Source organism: Mesoplodon bidens (assembly GCF_964165515.1).
Source record: "Mesoplodon bidens genome assembly, contig: HAP1_SCAFFOLD_541, whole genome shotgun sequence".
Lineage (NCBI taxonomy): Eukaryota > Metazoa > Chordata > Mammalia > Artiodactyla > Ziphiidae > Mesoplodon > Mesoplodon bidens.
Window position 1 is genome coordinate 85,017 of NW_027671719.1, and position 21,660 is coordinate 106,676.

At 39.2% G+C, this 21,660-nt stretch overlaps 1 pseudogene across 1 annotated transcript; it reads right to left on the bottom strand.

Annotated features, from left to right (window-relative positions):
- Positions 1 to 11,011: 11,011 nt before the first annotated feature.
- On the bottom strand, positions 11,012 to 13,853 carry LOC308611122 (ferritin light chain-like; annotated as a pseudogene). Its single transcript has 2 exons — positions 13,815 to 13,853; positions 11,012 to 11,531 (listed from the first exon to the last, which is right to left on the bottom strand). The product of its transcript is annotated as a ferritin light chain-like (transcript).
- Positions 13,854 to 21,660: the final 7,807 nt, after the last annotated feature.

Genomic DNA, 21,660 nt, shown 5'->3' on the forward strand with positions numbered 1-21,660 from the left:
GATAAATCACCAGGGCCCAGAAATGAGAAAGAAAGTAAAATGAGACAAGCAAAGCTGTCTCCCCGCTGCACATGCAGGTTATTTTGGATGATTCTGGGTTTATGGGTCTTCTCCCAGGGAAGTTAACCTTGAGCCGAGACAGTCATTAGATAATGTAAACCACCGTCTGGCAACCTTCCCTTTTCTAGTCTATATAATCTGCACCTGTAGCATAATGAAACTTACCTTGCAACCATCAGTTGTCTTGGTCCTTCTGACCCCATTCGTTGGTGCTACTTCAGTTCCTTACCCCGTCCCTTCTGACCCTGGGCGGTGAAATCCTCTTTCTGAGGCTGGTCCATGGCAAGTGGCACCCGAACAGGGACCTGAAGCGTGAAGTCAATTAAAAGGAAAAGAAAGTGCAGGTAAGAGAACCCTTATGCAAAATATGTGTGGCCACGAGTAAAAGTGAAACTAATAGAGGCATAAGGCAACAGTCAGAAGTAAAATAAGATGGGGCAAAAGGGCTCAAAGGAGCGTGAATTATTTGCTCAGGTTTTACTTTCGATGCTTATAGCTCGGGGTAATAAAGTTTCTACCTCAGAGTTGACTGAATTTTTGCAGCATATCCATGATGTATCTCCCTGGTTTCCTGATGGCGACTCTGTGACATAGAAATCTGGCCGAAAGTTGGAGAAGATTTAAAAAATTATTATGAGTCTCGAGGGCCTACTCATACTGCTGTTGTTACATTTAGTTTGTGGAATCTGATAAAAATATGTTTAGGTTCTTCTCATGATAGTGTTGATTTGAATGTAAAGTCAGAAAAACATAAGCCTCTGACAGAAGACAAGACTGTATTATCAGCTACTGTGTCGCCACTTCCTAAACCGAAAGAGCTAATTAATTTAAATATTTCAGATGAAGAGGAACATTTTGACTTAACCGATGAGGCTTTTAAACATAAAAGAGAGAGAAAAAAAAAACATAAAAGAGAGAATCATCCTGAGGATGATCTTCTAATGGCTATGATAGATAAGTCAGTGAAAAAGCTGCACATTAGTAAGGACTGTCTTCCTCAAAAATCTACATCTGTAAAAATGCTCAGTCTCTTGCAACGTGCTGTATAAGCAGCAATAAAATGAGGAGAAGATCCTATTTTCTGTTGTCCTGTCACAGAAAGACCTGATCCTAATAATCCTCAACAGGCTATTAGGGAGCATCAGGCTCTTCCTTTTAAAGTTTTGAAAGATTTGAAATCTGCTTGTGCTCAATATGGGCCCACTGCTCCTTTTACTACTGCTATGGTTGACACTATTGCAGGAGAAGCTCTTTCCCCCGCTGATTGGAAGTCTATTGCACGAGCTTGTTTAAATGGTGGAGATTATTTAATATGGAAGTTTGATTTTTATGAACGGGCTGCTGAACAAGCAGAAAAGAATGCTACCCATGATATTCCAGTGGATTATCATATGCTGATTGGGGAAGGACCATATATTTCTTTACAAGATCAATTAACTTATACCTTTGTTGCTTATCCTCAAATAAATCATTTGGCATTACAAGGCTGGAGGAAATTACCTTCTACACACAAAACTGAGGATCTTTCAAAAATGAGACAGGGACCTGATGAACCATATGCTGATTTTGTAGATAGATTGTTACAGGCGGTGGGGAGACTCATTGTGGATGGACTCACTGGTACAATTGTAGTGAAGCAACTTGCTTTTGAAAACGCTAATAATGCATGTCAGGCTGCGATTCGACCTTGGAGAAAACGGGGAACACTGGAGGATTATATTCGCCTTTGTGCAGACATTGGGCCTGCTTATATACAGGGTGCTGCTATGGCTGCAGCATTAACTAAAGTGAGGTTTAAAAACAATCAAAAGAGAACAAAGACTAGTTTTCAATGCGGAAAGGCAGGTCATTTTGCTGGAGAATGTGGATCTTTTCATTGTAACCCTGCTCCTTCCTTCCCTACTCAAAAACCTCCAGATGGTCAGAAAATCCCTGGTTTATGCCCTAAATGCAATAGGGGAAAATGTTGGGCACGAGATTGTCACTCAGTGGCCCACAGGGATGGGACACCACTGTCGGGAAACACCTCCCGGGGCCTTCCCCGGCCCCAACAAATAATAGGGGCAACGTCTGTGTATCCTCCTCAAACTATCAATCAGACATTAACCAAAAACAAAAACATACAATATCTTCGCTCTCCAGAGCAACAGCAGGAAGCACAGGACTGGACCTCAGTACCTCCGCCAGATATGTATTAGCTCCTGAAATGGGTCCTCAGGCCCTCTCTATGGGCATCTATGGACCTTTACCCAAGGGTTTGATTGGACTATTATTGGGAAGAAGTAGTGTCGCCATGAAGGGTTTAACTATTATGCCAGGACTCATAGACTCTGACTACGAAGGAGAAATAAAAATCATGGCACAAACTATTAAAAATATAATAACGATTTCTCCTGGTGATAAAATTGCACAATTGCTACTTTTGCCCTTTGTACCTCGTGGACAAATTTTACAACATCAAAAGAGAGAAACAAAGGCTTTTGGATCATCTAGTGCTGCCTACTGGATTCAGAAGATAGGGAAAGAACGTCCAGAAATGAAATGAACCATGAATGGAAAGGTTTTTTCAGGTTTGTTAGACACTGGAGCTGATGTCTCTGTTATGACGCAGATGTACTGGCCTAAACATTGGCCCGTTAGTCCTATTATTACAGAACTTCAAGGAATAGGACAGCGTTCTTCTCCTATGCAAAGTAGTCAGTTATTATTATGGCAAGATAGTGAGGGCCATTCAGGATACTTCCAGCCTTATGTTTTGCCTGGGCTGCCTTTAAACCTCTTGGGCCAAGATATATTAAAAGAAATGGGAGTATTACTTTATAGTCCAAATTCTCAAGTCTCTAATATGGTGTTGGATCAAGGATTTCTTCCCACAAAAGGGCTGGGAACAAATCAAAAAGGAACTGTCTATCCTATTGATGTGAAAATAAAAAGTGATAGACAAGGTTTGGGTTTTTCTTAGGGGCCTTGGATTCTCCTCCACTCACTGCTGATCCAATTACTTGGCTGAGTGATGACCCTGTATGGGTGGACCAATGGCCCCTCACAAAGGAGAAATTAGAAGCTGCAGAACAATTAGTACTGGAACAATTAGGCCATTTAGAAATTTCCAATAGTCCTTGGAATACTCCTATTTTTATTATCAAGAAAAAGTCTGGAAAATATAGGTTATTACAGGGTCTAAGAGCTGTTAATAAAACTATGCTAATAATGGGAGCTCTTCAACTAGGCCTACCCTCTCCAACAGCCATACCACACAATTATCATCTTTTAGTTATAGATTTAAAGACTGTTTTTTCACTATTCCTTTGTTTCCTGAAGATAGAAAACATTTTGCTTTTAGCTTGCCTTCCTTAAATTTTAAGGAACCCATGAGGAGATTTCAATGGAAAGTATTGCCTCAGGGCATGCCAAATATATGTGGCTCAGGCCTTAACTCCTGTGAGAAAAAGGTTTCCAACGTTATATCTCATACATTATATGGATGATATACTTTTAGCCACTGACAATATTTCTTGATTAGAGACTGCTTCTCAATTTTTACAACAATCCTTACAATCATTTGGCTTGGTCATTGCCTCAGAAAAAATTCAAAGACAATCTCCATTTTTCTATTTGGGAAAATATATTGATAACTCTACCATTAGGCCTCAAAAACTGCAAATTCGAGTTGATAATTTAAAAACATTAAATGATTTTCAAAAATTACTTGGAGATATTAATTGGCTAAGGCCTTCCTTAGAACTTACTGCTGCTCAGTTAGAGCCTTTACTTGATATTCTTAAAGGTGACTCAGATCCTTCTACTTCACGCTCTATGACTCCAGAGGATTTCAAGCTTTCCAAATAGTTAATAGAGCTATCAGCTCTGCACAGTTAACTCGAATACATACTCACCTGCCCATGTCTTTAGTTGTTTGTCCAACACCTCATGTGCCTACTGCCATCTTATGGCAAACTGTTGGAATTATTGAATGGATTCATATGAAAACTACATCCTCTAAAGTTATTAACCCTTATTATGAACTTGTTATTAAGTTAATAATGCAACGTAGAACTAGATGCTTACAACTTATAGGTATAGAACCTTCTCAACTTATTATCCCTTATTCAGTTAGTCAACAAAATTGGCTTTTTCAACATAGTAATGAATGGGGTCTTGTTCTTGCAGGATTTTCAGGTACCTTGGAATGCCATTAGCCTGCTGATAAATTGATCCAATTCAGCAAACTTAACTCTTATATCTTTCCTTCTATAATTAGGCAACAGCCTATTCCTCATGTACCTTTGGTTTTTACAGACGGTTCTTCTTCAGGAGTGGCTACTGTAATCATTGACGACGGAACAAAACTCATTAAACAAACTTCCTTGACTTCAGCTCAACGTGTTGAACTGTATGCTGTCATTATGGCTTCTAAACATTTGCCTTCTATATCTTTTAATTTGTTTTCTGATAGTAAATATCTTATTAGCTTATTATTTCTTCTGGAGACTGTGACCAGAGGATATACTAATGACCCTGAATTATCATCCTCTTTTCGTTTGCTTCAACAGCTTATTCGTTCCCACGATGGTCCTGTTGCAGCTCTGCATATCCGTGCTCATTCTAACTTGTCTGGTCCATTGTCTAAAATGAATGAGACTGCAGATGTTTTAACTCGATCTAAACGTGATCTTTATCCTGTGCATTTTCCTCCCCAAAATAAAGTTAAAGTTACTCTTCCTCCTCAATCTCTTTTCCCTAAAGCAGGACATATCCCAATTTACTGTCCTCCTCCTTTCCCGTTTGTCATGCTGTCAAGAATGGCTAAGGTATTGCATTCATTATCTTCCTGGACACCCTCATATTATGGTAAGTTATGATCAAACTGCTTCACAAGCAGCACAACAATCGCATGCTTTACACCATCAGTCGGCGGCTACATTACGCAAACAATTTTCCCTTACTCATGAAGCCACCCGACAAATTGTTAAGCAATGCCCACAATGCTTACCTCACCTTCCTGTTCCACATTATGGTGTTAATCCTCGTGGATTATTACCTAGTCATTTATGGCAAATGGATGTTACTCATATCCCGTCTTTTGGGAAATTACAGTTTGTTTATGTCACTATTGATACTTATTCTGGTTTCCTCTGTGCTACAGCACAGACCTGAGAAGCTACTAAACATGTTATCACTCATTTATTACACTGTTTTGCTTTCATGAACCTTCCCCAAATTATTAAAACAGATAATGGGCCCACTTACACTAGTGTTGCTTTTGCAACATTTTGTAATTCATTACAAATTACCAGTATTACAGGCATTCCATATAACCCTCAAGGACAAGGTATTATACAACGTGCAAATAGATTTTTAAAGCTAACTATTGAAAAAATAAAAATGGGGGAATTATATAGAACAACACTACATAACCGTATAAATCGTGCTCTGTTTATTTTAAATTTTCTCACCGTTGACAGGGGAAAGGTTGGTGGCTGAGCCAAGATTGGCCTTTCAATCTCTGGAGGTCCTCGGGAAAGATCCGCTAACCAGCACTTGGCGTGGTCCTGATCCTGTGTTGATTTGGGGACGTGGTCACGTGTGTATATTTCCCAGATCAGCTCCTGGACCTCTCTGGCTTCCTGAGCGCTTGCTTAGTCAAGCAAATAGATGGCTCGCCACAGCTCACAACTAGTTCAGAAGATGAAGAAGCTCTGCATCTCTCCCGAAAATTTGACAGTGTTGATTCAGAAAAAGAAGAAGAAGAGGAGACCACTTGCCAGGACGACTCAAAGGAGTGATGTTCCAACTTGGGGACAAATTAAACAATTGGTTTCACGAGCTCAAGGGTTAGTGAAACAACAGAATAATCCTGTTACACCTGTGACTTTATTTTTGGCTATGTTGGCAACCATTTCGTGTGTTCCCTCTGTTAATGCAGCAACTTACTGGGCCTATGTACCTGATCCTCCACTATTACAACCCATATCTTGGTCTGAAGCAGAGTTTCCTGTATTTTACAATGATACTGTTTATGGGCCTCTTATTGGGAATATAAAACAAACCAATATGTCTGTAAATTATACTAACTGGTTTAGTACCTATCCTGTCTGTCTTAGCCCATTGAATCTGGAAACTGGATGTGTAAAGGCTATTAGTTATGAGCATACAGATGTTTATGAGGGAACGGATCAGTGAATTAGTTTGTCAGGCTCTCCAGGCATCCTTCGTTTTACAGGAACCAACATTACTCTTACATGCCCGGCTACCAGCCGACGAGAGGATCTTAAGGATACCATCATTTGCTATAAAAATGGGCAACCTATTAATATTAGAGGTTGAATCTCATATGCCTCACCACTTAGGGATTCCGCTATTACTATAGCCAAGGTTACAGGTGAAGATTCAGGAAATTATTTGTGTATGAAGCGTTTACTTGGAGGACAAGGGATACTTATGGCTGGACATATGGTTACTGTTCTTAAGAGAAAATCAAAAAATCAATTTCCTCCTTTTATGACCATTAACTTTCCTGGATCCAATTTTGAATGTTGCAATGCATCTTGGAATAATAACCAAATATGGTGTACTATAGATTATACCAAGGGGTAAATTCTTATCTCTTCTGTTCCCGTCATAGATAGGTTTATCGCATTTCAAAAGAACTGGGATATATGGAAACTAGCTCTAACTTATTCCAATACACCTGTTATAACTTGTGTTGCTCCTCCATATACACTTTTGATTGGTTCTATTAACATTGGTAATTCTTCCAAAGGAGGATATAATACTAGCTGTGTTCATTGTATTTTTACAGTTGTATGTTCCCTTCTGCAGGAACACAATCTGTGCTTATACTAAAGCAACCCATATATGTTATGGTGCCTGTATATCTGAGAGAACCTTGGTATGAAGATACTGGAGTACAGGCATGGGTGGAACTCTCTAAAGCCTTGCAGAGGAGAGGCTTTATTGGGTGGCTAATAGTAAGTTTACTTGCCTTGGCTGCTCTGTCTGCTACCGCGGCTACTGTCCGTCTTGCTCTTTCACAGAGTATTAATCATGCTCACTTTGCTAATCAATTATCTCAAAATACCAGTCTTGCTTTATCTTTACAAAGTCACATAGATTTACAGATGAATAACAAGTTAGATGAATTTAAAAACGCCATTTGGGGGATTGGAGATCAGATGGCAGCATTAAAATTGAGGATGCGTTTAGCTTGTCATGAAAAGTATACATGGATTTGTGTTACTCCTTACAAGTACAATGACTGTATTTGGAAATGGGAAAAAGTAAAAATGCATCTGCTGAGTGTTTGGTCAGATAATAATATTAGTCTTGATCTTAAGAAATTAAATGCTGAAATTCAGGATATACAAAATGCACATCTTGATGATATTTCGCAAGAAGATGTAATTAAAACTTTACTGGACCATTTAAAGTGGTTAAACCCTCAGTCGTGGATTACTGGAGGGTTGTCAGGATTTATTACCCTGGCCATAATTTGCCTATTATTGATAATAATCTTCTCATGTCTGTTTCGTATCCTCATGCAACAATATACTACTCTCGGCACTACGCTTCATGGAATTATTTTGCAGCAAAAATTAAAAAATAAACAAGGGGGAACTGAGGGAAACAGTCAGCCTTGAGATCAGGCTAAGGACATGCCAGGCATGCCGCCGCTGCTCGAAGGGACTGTCCCTACTTGTTCCCCTCCTTGTTCCATTCCATGGGAGATAAATCACGAGGGCCCAGAAATCAGAAAGAATGTAAAATGAGACAAGCAAAGCTGTCTCCCCCCTGCACATGCAGGTTATTTTGGATGATTCTGGGTTTATGGGTTTTCTCCCAGGGAAGTTAACCTTGAGCCGAGACAGTCTATAGATAATGTAAACCACCATCTGGCAACCTTCCATTTCTAGTCTATAATCTGCAACCGTAGCATAATAAAACTTGCCTTGCAACCATCAGTTGTCTTGGTCCTTCTGACCCCATTCGTCGGTGCTACTTCAGTTCCTTACCCCGTCCCTTCTGACCCTGGGCGGTGAAATCCTCTTTCTCCGGCTGGTCCGCGGCACATATGAATAGATGTTTTTGTCTTGCTGTACTGCACATATGCTGTCTAGTAACAGATATTTTGTCTGCTAGTTGTGTTGTAGATTATGTCTTTCCAAAGCGCTGAGGCAGTGCACCTATTCTGTAGTTGCAGCTGATGCCTGAATGTATCCTAGCTGACAAATTATTGATTAATAAGGACTTGAATTTCTAAAGATTAGTACTGTTAACCAAAATCTGAGCAAGGAGTCTCAAATGTAATTCTTAGCCAGAATTACATGTTAATGAACCATTTAACAGTGTAAATCAAGGAACATCAGTGTAGGGATTTCTTTTCATTTATTTTTTACCTGTTTGAAATATCAGTTAAAGGTTGGCAGCTTGGTTGCAGATGAAAGGTCGTTTGAAGTTCACCAAACTACTTAATGTGGAAGTCTGTGGATAACAGACTTCCAACGCCCTCAAGGCTGTGACCTTGCAGCCATTTTACACAGCACCTCATCATCCTATAGGGATGAACCTTTCCCTGGCCTGAAAAGTAGCCACTCTGTTGAAGCTTTGCTTATTGTAACAGGCTTTTGTTTCCAGGTTACATGTCTGTGGAAGACAATTCTGAATAGAGATATAGATATTACTGGAAACTAATTGTTTTTCTATTATACTCTGCTTTATCAAAAAAGTAAAACATTTAAATTGTGCTACAAAAATTCAGATGTTGTCTTGAAATCTTTAAACAATAAATGAATGATTTGCCCTTAAAAAAATGAATTAAGCAGTTAAGCTGTTGGTCCCACATCAGACAAATCATCCTTATACCTCCTGTCAATATTGTTAACAGAGACTGTTATTTTATGAATCCTTATGGTCCCGTGATTCTTTCTTTCATGTTTCAGGGCACAGCAGGTGAGAGAGTGGATTTGTTAAACTGGGTGGGTTTATCCTTCTTCTATGCGTTCATTCAATTTTATGTTCATTTACTTACTATACACATATGGCAATAGAAGCTGCTAAAGCAATCATTGCTATTCTGCAAAACAACAAGGCACAGAAGCAGATGTCTTATTTCCGAGATTTCTCCCCCCAGGATTATTGTGATTAAAGATACTTTCCCGCAATTTCCTGGAGAGGACAAGGGGCTACTCGCTGGAGGTTTTTTAATGACTTGGAGAAAGGCTCAAATATGCCCCCATTATGGTAATCCACCCCAGGGGCAAACCACACAAGAATATTATGAATTTATTTTATTTTTCTATCCTTGCAAAGGTAATACTCAGCTCATTAGAATATGAAAACTATACTGTCAAATTTCAGAATTACATGGATGAAGAAAATCACCAAAGTGGCATCATATCATGTGTGTTATAGTTGTATTGACTATATTGACTATATTAACTATGTTGTGTTAACAATGTATTGTATAACTCTATATTGAAAAGGCAAAATGCCGTACCTTATTTCAGAGAAAATAATTATGTTGGCAAACCCCAAATTGTACATTGTAGACAGGTCCTAGGAAAAGAAGATTTAATTCATAGTGGACAAGAGGTTAGCTTCTGTTTTCAGCCATGTGCTATTTCAAGAATTAAACATCATGAATAATACAGGATATAAGAGGAATAGTCTAAAGACGGAAAAGCACATTTTGATTAGGAAAGAGAATTTAAGGCTTAAGTCTTTATTTTTTTTTAAGGAAAACTGCCTTATTACTATGAGATAAGAAAATTGTTTCCTTCTCTTCTTCCCTGCTTTCTTCTTCTTCTTCTTCTTCTTTTCTTTAACCTTTTTTACTTTGGATATTTGAATATTTGGATATTTGACCTCTAAGCTGAGATGACTGGAAATGCCTCCTCTGGGCACTAAATGCTGACATCTCCTGATAAGAGGGAAGCTGCAAAGTAGAAGAATTGAAGGTCAGTATGTTGATATTGGTCTCAAGCGCATTGATGTACATTTGTGTATTGGGGAATGGGAGTGAAGCTTGAGAGTGGGCCAGTGGGGAGGGGTAAATATTTTGTGATGCTGTCTACCTATGGGCTTATAAAGTTTACAGCTGCATTAGGAGGACAAGCATTACCATTCGCATGAAAAGTAGGGCAGACGTGAGTTGCAGAAGCTTCTAGCCATACACATAGGGAAATACATAAATGATACACCTTATTGCATTCACCCATTCACCCTCCCCTGTTCATGCTAATTGGAAATTTCTATCCATTTCAGAGAAGTAACACAACTATCAATCATTTTCCCTGGCACGAATCTTCCAGGAGGAAGAAAATGGAACACACCTAGCAGCAGAGCTCACGCACTAGCCCATGTGTCTTAGATTTAATATCTGATCACTAGCTGGATTGAAGCCAAGAGGTGGTTCACAAAGTTGCTGCATGTTAGAATCACCTGGGGAACTCTGAGACCTCCCCGTGCCCAGGCTCCTTCCTAGACCTACTGAATCAAAATCTCTGGGGCTGGGACCCAGACACCAAAGTTTCTCTTAAAAGCTCTTTAGGGGAAGGGATATGGGAACAGATGTATATGTATAACTGATTCAGTTTGTTGTAAAGCAGAAACCAATTTAAAAAAATATTTAATACTAAAAAAAAAAAAAGCTCTTTAGGTAATTCATACGAGCAGCAAAGCTTGAGAACCAGCCCAATAACGAGAACAAACATATTTCACACAGATAAAGTGGGGCAATTCATATGTTAAAAGAACATGAATATATATATATATTTCTTTTTTTCTCTTTATTCTGTTTGTGTTTCAAATAGGCTTTTTTTTTCCTTCTGCAGAAAGCGTTATTGTTTCCATTTGGTCCAAGGCTTGGGAGAGGGCTCCTGGGCGGTTGCAAAGCTGCCTAGTGGCTGCAGAGCTGGGCTTCAGGCAGAAGCTCTGACACCAGAGGGGCTCCTCAGAGGCCGCTGGACTTCAGAGACTCCTGTTTGTGCTTGAGCGTGAGCCTTTCGAAAAGATACTCGCCCAGCACAGCCTGCGGAGGTTGGTCAGGTGGTCGCCCATCTTCTTGATGAGTTTCAGCTGCTCCTCCAGGAAGCGGCTCTCCAGGAAGTCACAGAGGTGGGAGTCTGCGCGGGCAGGACGCAGGGCGCGCAGATCCGATAGTGCCTGGTTCAGGTTCTTCTCCCTAAGAATGGCGGCTTGCACAGTGTCCTGGGTTTTACCCCACTCATCTTGAGAAGGCTTCCGCGCATCCTGGAAGAGGGCGCGGCCGCAGCACTTGTTTTGCATTTTCAAGAGTCGCTGGGCGCCCTCACACTTCTCTTGAGCCAGTTGGCGAAAAATGTGGCCCCCATTGTCCAGAGTCCCACTGTTGCTGTGGAAATAGAAGCTTAGAGAGAGGTAAGTGTCCACAGATGCATGTTGAACAGGCGGTGGATGGCGGCCTCCACCTCGATGGAATAATTCTGACGAACCTGGGAACTCGTGGTTGATCAGTGATAAGGAGCTAAGCTCCCAAAACGGTGTTGGCCTGTCCTGGAGGCTGAGGATAGCTGAGTGGCTGATTCCAAAGGTTGCGACAGGAAGCAATGTTGGAGGGTGGTCGGGGGCTGGAGCAAGGAGCGTCCCTGGGTCTGTTCATTCCAAACACTGTTGAAGCCAAAGACAGATCTGCAGGACTGCCGAGTGCACTGCCTCAAATAGGCTTTGATATAAATGAACAAGAAGTCCAAGCAAGGACAAAACTTACCCTTCCCCCCACCAAAATAGCTGGTGATACTAGGATCTAGATCTGGGAAGGGATTCTTCCATTACTTTAACATTCCAAGCCACTAGAGCAGTGGTTCTCAAAGTATGGTCACCTTGTAACCAAGCAGTACCCTATGGGGCCTTCCTAGGACAGACCCATCCCCCATAGCCTCTGCTGTAGTTCCTCTCTGAAGTACTCAGATAATAGTATCTCAGGCATATTTCTTGAGTTTTCAGATGCTAAAAACCACCACCCAATGGAAGAAATTAACTCTTTGATGATCATGAGCACACAGCCCCCAGACCTTATGGCACCTAAGGATGGATAATGTTACCTGCCCTGTGGCCTCAACATCAGCCAGTCAGATGATTGTGCACGAGCTGATCACATTCCCTGGGACGTCCCTCCCTCACGTGGCCTTTAAAAATGCTTTGCTGAAATCCTTTGGAGATTTCAGGGTTTTTGGAACACGGGCCACCCCTCTCCTTGCTCGATCCTGCAATAAACCTTTCTCTGCTCCAGACTGCAACCTTTCGGTTTGTTTGGCCTCACTGTGCTTCAGACACACGAACGTGCATTCGGTAACAACCTGACCAGCTTTACCAGCGTCCCCTGATAATGTGTCAGATATTCAAGTTTTAGGGCCCTGTCCCAGCCCTATGGAATCAGCAACTCTAGTGGGGCTCAGTGATCTCTGTTATAACTGGCCCTCCAGATGATTTTTATTCACCTTAAAGTTTGAAAATATCTGCATTGTCAGCTGCCAAAGCGTCCACCAGCAGGTGAAGGGGAGAGACGCCTGGAAAAGATAGGGAGTAGCCAAGGCAAGTACAGCAGCATTTGCCGTGGTAGTAATGGAGAATGCCTTTTCTCCACTGGTTGGCACAGACTAGTATCTGGGGGCAGTGGCAGGGTTATTTAGGATGCTTTACATTTCAATGTAGAGTGACCTCTGTCCTGGTTTGCCAGGGACTCCCCCTGTGTGAGCACTTAAAATCTCATCCTGGCAAACCCCTTAGCCCTGGATTTGAAAAACATGAAATTTGAAATAACATGAAATTTAGGGGAAACATGATCTAGGTTTTGGGCAAGTCACAAGTGCTAATTAAAGCTAAGCAAGTTTCACCTCATCTTCCTAATGAGAATATCCAACTGTAGTTGGTTTGGTTTTTTTTTTCTTTTTCTTTTTTTTAACTGTCTTCTTATAAGATTTACTGTCTTAAATAAGATTGAATGTACAGAAAATCCCGCTAGTCCATCTGGTATAGATGGATCCTTAGAGTAATATCGTTAAGATATATACCATTTAAGTATTGTGATTGGCCTTTTTAAAATTAACATATGCATTGAATTAGTACCATCTGTTTTGAAGTTGTCACGTTGGGTAGCTCTACCTCTAATCTGCTGCCATTGCTAAATATCTGGACACCTCTTATTAGGAATTGCTTTTAAACATCTTTCGGGGTTAAAACCAAGATTGCTGTATTATTTGTACTGGGACCACAAAAACCTCACAAAGATCCCCCGCTGTACTTTCTGCCCCCATCTCTAACCCTTGGCAACTTCTAATCTGTTCTCCATCTCCACAGTTTTGTTATTTTAAGAATAATATGTAAATATCATCATGAATTACTTAATCTTCGGAGATTGGCTTTTTTAAATTTTTCCCTCGGCATCATTCCCTTAAAGTTCATTTCAATTTTTGCATATATTAATAATTTGTTCCTTTTTGTAGCTCGGTAGTATTCTATCATAAGATTTTATCACAATTTGTTTCAACATTCATCCATTGAAAGACATTTGGGTAGTGGCCAGTTTTTGGCTGTTATAAATAAAACTGCTATGAACATTTATGTGTAAGTTTCTGTGGGAACTTATTTAAGTTTTTGTTTCTTTTGGATAAATGCTCAAGAGTACAATTACTGTGTTGTAGGGTGAATCTACTTTTAGGATTAAAAGAGACTGTCAAGCTGTTTCTCAGAGTGGCTAAACCATTTTATTTTCCCACCAGTGGTGTGATATCATTTTTGTATGTACTCGCCAGCATTTGATGTTGTCACTATACTTTAATTTTCGTTATTCTCTGATATCTCATTATGGTCTTAATTTGCATTTCCCTAATGGCTAATGATGTTGAGCATCTTTTCATGTGCTTCTTTGCCATGTGTATATTCTCTTCCATGAAATGTCTGTTCCTGTCTTTTGCCTATTTTCTAGTTGGGTTTTTTAAAGTTGTTTGGAGAGTTCTTTGTATATTATAGATACAAGTCATTTGTCTCATGTGGGATTTTCAAATATGTTTTCCCACTGTGTAATTTGAGTTTTCATCCACTTAAAATGATCTTCTATGAAGCATTTTTAACTCATTTTGATGAGATCCAATTTATCAATTTTTGCTTTTATTGATCATACTTTCGGTGTCAAGTCTAAGAATTATTCACATAGTTCTAGATGTCAAAGATTTTCTCCTATTTTTTTTCTAAAAATGTCCTGCTTTTACATTTAAGAATATGATCCACTTTGATTTAATTTTTGTGTAAGGTGTGGAGGTTTAGGTTAAGGTTCATTTTTTTTTTTTAAAGACTTTTTTTTGACAGTTTTGCTTTATTTATTTATTTATTTATGGCTGTGTTGGGTCTTCGTTTCTGTGCGAGGGCTTTCTCTAGTTGTGGCAAGCGGGGACCACTCTTCATCGCGGTGCGCGGGCCTCTCACTGTCGCGGCCTGTCTTGTTGCGGAGCACAGGCTCCAGACGCGCAGGCTCAGTAGCCGTGGCTCACGGGCCCAGTTGCTCTGCGGCATGTGCGATCTTCCCGGACCAGGGCTCAAACCTGTGTCCCCTGCATTGGCAGGCAGACTCTCAACCACTGCGCCACCAGGGAAGCCCCAAGGTTCATTTTTTGTTTGTTTGTTTTTGTCGAGGGATGTCCAACTGTTTCAGTACCATTTTTTGAAAAGTCTATTGTTCCTTGATAGCTTTCACACTGCTGTCAAAAACAAGTTAAATGTATTTATGTCAGACTATTTCTGGGTTCTCTATTCCATTCCATTGATCTGTGTATCTAACCTCCATCATTACTGCAAAATCTTGAAATGGGGTAGATTAATTCCTCCCATTTTAATCTTCCTTTACAAATTGTTTTAGCTATTCTTCAGCCTCTTCTTACCATATAAATCTTAGAATAAGCTTGTCTATATCCACAAAAACCTTGAGGGCATTTTAAGAGTAACTCTGTTAAGCCTCTTAACTTGGGGAGAATTGACATCTTTATTATGTTGTGTTTTCTAATCCATGAACAAGGTATGTCTCACTATTTGTTTGGGACTTTTAAATTTTTCTTCATCAGCATTTTGTAATTTTCAGTATAGAGGACCTATAAATGTCTTATTGGGCTTACATTTAAGTATTTATTTAGGTCAGTTGTAAATGGCATCACATATTTTTATTTAAGCTTCTACACATTTGTTGTTAATATATAATTTGATAAAACTGTGTTGATTTGTACTCTAAAACATTTACAAACTAATATTATTTCTCAAGCTTTTTGTGGATTCCTTGGTATTTTCTCCATTTAGATTATCATCTCCTCTTCAGATACCGTTTTACTTTTCCTTATTTAATATAATAGTATATATTACTATTCAACATTCAGTAGGATATATTCCTTCCTATTCAACATAGTAGGAATAGTCCTTTTATCTTTTAAATAAATGTTTTAAAAATTTAACTTTTAAATTTATTTATTTATTTATTTTTGCTTTATTTTCTTACTAGAACCTCCATTAATATATTTAATAAAAGTGGTGAGGGCAGATATCAGTGCCTTGTTTCTGATCTTACAGAGAAAGCATTCAGTCTTTCACAGTTAAATATAATGTCGGTATAGGTTGTTTGTAGATCCTCTTTATGAGTTTCAGTATGTTCCTTTTCTATTCCTAGTTTGCTTGGGGGTTTTTTTCTTCTTTTTTTTAATTTTTTAATTTTATTATTATTATTTTACAACTTTATTGGAGTATAATTGCTTCACAATGGTGTGTTAGTTTCTGTTTTATAACAAAGTGAATCAGTTATACATATACATAAGTTCCCATATCTCTTCCCTCTTGCATCTCCCTCCCTCCCACCCTCCCTATCCCACCCCTCCAGGCAGTCACAAAGCACCGAGCTGATCTCCCTGTGCTATGCGGCTGCTTCCCACTAGCTATCTACCTTACGTTTGGTAGTGTATATATGTCCATGCCTCTCTCTCGCTTTGTCACAGCTTACCCTTTCCCCTCCCCATATTCTCAAGTCCATTCTCAAGTAGGTCTGTGTCTTTATTCCTGTTTTACCCCTAGGTTCTTCATGACATATTTTTTCTTAGATTCCATATATATGTGTTAGCATACGGTATTTGGCTTTCTCTTTCTGACTTACTTCACTCTGTATGACAGACTCTAGGTCTATCCACCTCATTACAAATAGCTCAATTTTGTTTCTTTTTATGGCTGAGTAATATGTCATTGTATATATGTGCCAAATCATGAATGGGATTGGATTTTGTCAAATGCTTTCTCTGCATTAATGGATAGGATCACATGACTTTTCCCCCTTAATCTATTGGATATGGTGGATTACATTGTTTGATTTTCAAATATTTAACCAACTTTGCATAACTGGAATAAATACCACTTGGTCATGATATATTATTCTTTTTATATATTTCTGGATTTAATTTGCTAATATCTGGCTGAAGATTTTTACAGGCAATTTCATAAAACATATTGGTCTATAGTCTTCTTCTTTTTATACTATTCCTGTCTGGTTTTGGTATCAAGGTAATACTGGCTTCATAAAATTAATTAGGAACTGTTCCCTCTACTTCTATTTCTTATCAAATCATGTACAATTGGTTTTAATTCTTTAAGTCTTGGGTAAAAGTGAAACACCTAAGCCTGAATATTTCTTTTGGGAGTTTTTATATGAAAAATCAGTGTTTCTAATGGTTACAGGAAAATTGAGATTATCTATTTCATCTTGGCTGAGTTTTGGTAGTTTTGGGTGTAGAAGCATTGGCCCATTTCATCTACATTTTTGAATTTAGAGTGTAGACTTGTTCATAATAACTTGTCCCTTATTAACCTGCAGGATGTGTCATGGTATCCCTGGTTGCATATCTCATATCTGTGATTTGTGCCATCTCTGTTTTTACCTTTATCAGTCTTGCTAGATCTTTATTGATTAAATTGTTTATTTCCAAGAACCAGCCTTTTGTTTCATTGATTTCCCCCCCCATTTTCCTGTTTTCAGTGTCATGGATGTCTGTTTCATCTTTATTATTTCCTTCTTTCTGCTTGTTTAGTGTTTTTTCCTCTTCCTTTTTTACTATTGTAATATAGAACATGAGATTATTGCTTTGAAATATTTTATTTCCCTATTTAGTTCTATAAACTTCCCTTTTAGCATTACTTTCACTTCATTCCACAAACTTGGATCTGTTATATCTCCATTTTCTTTTATTCTATGCATTAAAAATATTTTCCTTGACGCTGTCTTTTTTACCCATGAGTTATTTGGAATTGTGATGTTTAGTTTTCATGTGATTGAAGATTCTCCTCTTGTCTTTCTGTTATTGATTTCTAGTCTGATTGCATTATGGCTAGAGAACATACTCTCTATGATTTTAATTCTTTTAAATCTGCTAATGTTTTTTTTATCACCCAGTATATGGTATATGAGTGAATGTTCCACGGACACTTGAATATGTATTCTGCTCTTATTGAGTGTGTTCTTTAAATGTCAGTTATGTCCTGTTGATTGATGATGTTTTCAGTTCTTCCATATCCTTGCTGATTTTTCTGTCTGGTAGTTCTATAAATTGCTGTGTTGAAGTCTCAAATAATAATTGTGGATTTAAAATTTTCTCCTTTTACTACCTTTTTCAGTGTTTGCTTCATGTATTTTGAAGTTCTGTTGTTTGGTGCACACACATTTAGTATCCCTAGGTCATCTAGGTGGATTATTCCTGTTATCTTTATGTAATGACCCTGTTTGCCCCTAATAATTTCCTTTGCTCTGAAATCTACTTTATCTGATATTAATTTATCCATTCCTGCTTTTTCTGATTAATGTTCACATGATATATCATTTTCATCCTTTTACTCTGAACTACCTATATCATGATGTTTAAAGTAAGCTTCTTATAGACAGTATATACTTGGATCATGCTTGTGATTTTTTAATCTACTCTTCCAATCTCTGTCTTTGACTTGGTTACTTAGATCATTTACAGTTAATGTAATTATCGCTATGTTAAAGATTAGGTCTACCATTTTATTCTTTGTTTTGTCTTTTACCTTAGTTTCTCAATCTTGTGTTTCTCTTATTTTGCCTTCTTGTGGGTTACTTAAACATTTTTAATAAGCCCATTTTAATTAATTTATTTATAATCATTTGTGTATACTGTGTGTATAGTTTTCTTAGTGGTTGCTTTTGGCATTACAGTATACGTATGTAACTTATCATAGTCTACTGGAATCAGTGTTTTATTACTTCAAGTGAAGTTTCAAAATTTTACTTCCATTTAGGTCTCTTAATATTCCCCAGTTTTAAAGTATGATTTTCTGTAGTATTTCCTTTCTCTACATTGAGTACCACATCAGATGGTGTCCTAATTTTTGCTTGGACCATCATATAGTATTTAAGAAACTCATGAGACTAATGATAGTCTCTTCTATTTACCCCATTTGTTTTCAACCATTCCACTGTTCCCCTTTTCTTTCTGAAGTTCCCAGTGTTCTGTTTTTGTTTTTTTATGTTTTCATAAGTGTAGGTGATATCTGGTCTTTCCAGTGCCATTGGATATGAGTTTCAGGAAACCCTGAGCCTGGCTCACTTAATGCTGCTGAGTTGGAGGGTTTGTATATGTGGGGCCTGTTGGCTCAGCAGATGCTAGCCGATTACACTAATGTTGATGGGACTAGTGCCACAGGAGGATGGGTTCCCATTCAGGCTATGCTGCTGCTACAGTAGAACAAGGGCCCCTCTACTCCAAGTGTGGGGCAATGACCTGCTGCTTTCACTGCTTTGTATTAGGCTGCTTTTCCTCCGGTGTGTGATGGGATCCCATGGAAGCTGCTGCTGTTGCTGTCAATCACAATGTTAAATTCATTTCAGAAATACTTAAGTATAAATATATAGCCTGGCTCTTGTAGAACCTCTGTATTTGTTTTTTATTGCTTTCATACAAATTACCACAAATTTAGTGACTCAAAACAAGGTAAATTTATTACCTTACAAGTCTGACATTGGTCTCAATTGAGTAAAGTAAAAGTGTTGGCAGGATCGACAGACGAATGGATAAAGATGTGGCACAGGGATTCCCTGGTGGTGCAGTGGTTGGGAGTCTGCCTGCTGATGCAGGGGACACGGGTCATGCCCCGCTCCAGGAAGATACCACATGCTGCGGGGTGGCTGAGCCCATAATCCATGGCTGCTGAGCCGGCGCGTCCGGAGCCTGTACTCCGCAACGGGAGAGGCCGCAACAGTGAGAAGCCCACTTACCACAAAAAAGAAAAAAATGTGGCCCATATATACAATGGAATATTACTCAGCCATAAAAAGAAATGAAATTGAGTTTTTTGTAGTGAGGTGGATTGACCTAGAGACTGTCATACAGAGTGAAGTAAGTCAGAAAGGGAAAAACAAATACCATATGCTAACACATATATATGGAATATAAAAAAAAAGAAAAAATGGTTATGAAGAACCTAGGGGCAGGGCAGGAATAAAGATGCAGCCATAGAGAGTGGACTTGAGGACACAGGGAGGGGGAAGGGTTATCTGGGATGAAGTGAGAGAGTGGCATGGACATATATACACTACCAAATGTAAAATAGATAGCTAGTGGGAAGCAGCCACAAAGCACAGGGAGATCAGCTCTATGCTTTGTGTCCACCTAGAGGGGTGAGATAGGGAAGGGAGGGTGGTAGGGAGATGCAAGAAGGAGACGATGTGGAGATATATGTATATGTATAGCTGATTGACTTTGTTATGAAGCAGAAACTAACACACCATTGTAAAGCAATTCTACTCCAATATAGATGGTTAAAAAAGAAAAAAAAGTGTTGGCAGAGCTACATTCTTTTCTGGAGGCTCTTAGGGGTGTTTCTGTTCCCTGGACTTTATCTGCTGCCAGCGGTCACTTACACTCTTTGACTCAGAGTCCCCTTTCTCCACCTACAAAACCCCAAATGTTGCATCTCTGTGATTCTGCTTCTATTAAGTCATCTCTATCTTTCTCTTTCTACAATTGGGAATGGTTTTCTGCTTTTAAGGACTCATGCAATTAGATTTGTTCCATGAGGTAATCCAGGATAATCTTTCTATCTCAAGGTCTATAACTTCAGTCATATCTGCAAAGTCCTCTTCACCATGTAAGGTAACATATTAATAAGTTCCAGGGATTAGGGTGAGGGCATTTTTAGGAGCCATTATGCTGCCTACCACACCCTTAACAAGTGACCTTGAGAAAATGACTGAGATTTTTAAAGCCTTACTTTCCTCAAACATAAAATGGAAAGAAAGATAACTAGTTAATATCATGAAAGTGAAACAGTATATATGAAATCAACTAATTCAGAAAATAAGATTTCTTCTTTTTTTTTTTTTTTTTTTTTTGCTGTACGCGGGCCTCTCACTGCTGTGGCCTCTCCTGTTGCGGAGCACAGGCTCCGGACACACAGGCTCCGCGGCCATAGCTCGCGGGCCCAGCCGCTCCGCGGCACGTGGGATCTTCCGGGATCGGGGCGCGAACCCGTGTCCCCTGCATCGGCAGGCGGACTCTCAACCACTGCGCCACCAGGGAAGCCCAAGATTTCTTCTTTTTCTTTATGATTTACATGATTCTCAGAGTTCAGTTACTTGAAGAGTTACTTTTTTTTAAACAGAACTAAGGAATTTCAGGGTTCAGATGCTGTAAGATTGTCTGAATTATCTGAGTAACAATTAGCTAAGCACAGGTGTAAAGCATTTGATTTACTCCCTAGTGTTCTTTATCTTCTCCTCCCACTAAATGCATATCCCTTGTCTAGCTCCAGCCAGTAGAGTCAAAGCTTGTTTTACTGTTTAACTAAAGTTCAATTTAAATTCTCTCTACATCTCCAGATTCTCAGCCCTGGTTGCATATTCTATTCACTGGGGAGATTTCAAGAACTACTGATGTCAAATTTCTACCTATCATGGATATTTGAGGAGGGACCTGGAATGAAATGCTCTAGCTTATGGCTTTTGGCGCCAAATCATGTTACCTGTAGAAGGTATCTTCTAGGTATGAAAATAGCTCAGATAAGTCAAATTTCTCAGTAAAAGATGGCAAAACTATGGCTTAGGTGGTAAATTTTTCATGTCAATTTGTCTGGGCCACCATGCGCAGTTATTTGGTCAAATATTATTTTGGATATTTCTGTGATGGCGTGTTTGTGTTTTTGAAATTATGTACGTATGTATGTATGTATGTATGTATGTATGTATTTATTTATTTATTTATATTTTTGGCTGCGTTGGGTCTTCGTTGCTGCCCGTGGGCTTTCTCTATTTGCAGCAAGCGAGGGCTACTCTTCGTTGTGGTGCACGGTTTTCTCATTGCGGTGCCTTCTCTTGTTGCAGAGCATGGGCTCTAGGTGCACGGGCTCAGTAGCTGTGGTGCATGGGCTTAGTTGGTCCACGGCATGTGGGATCTTCCCAGACCAGGGCTCAAACCCGTGTCCCCTGCATTTGCAGGCAGATCCTTAACCACTGTGCCACCAGGGTAGTCCCTGTGATGGTGTTTTTGGATGAAATTCATATGTAAATTGGTGGTGGACTTTGAGTAAAGC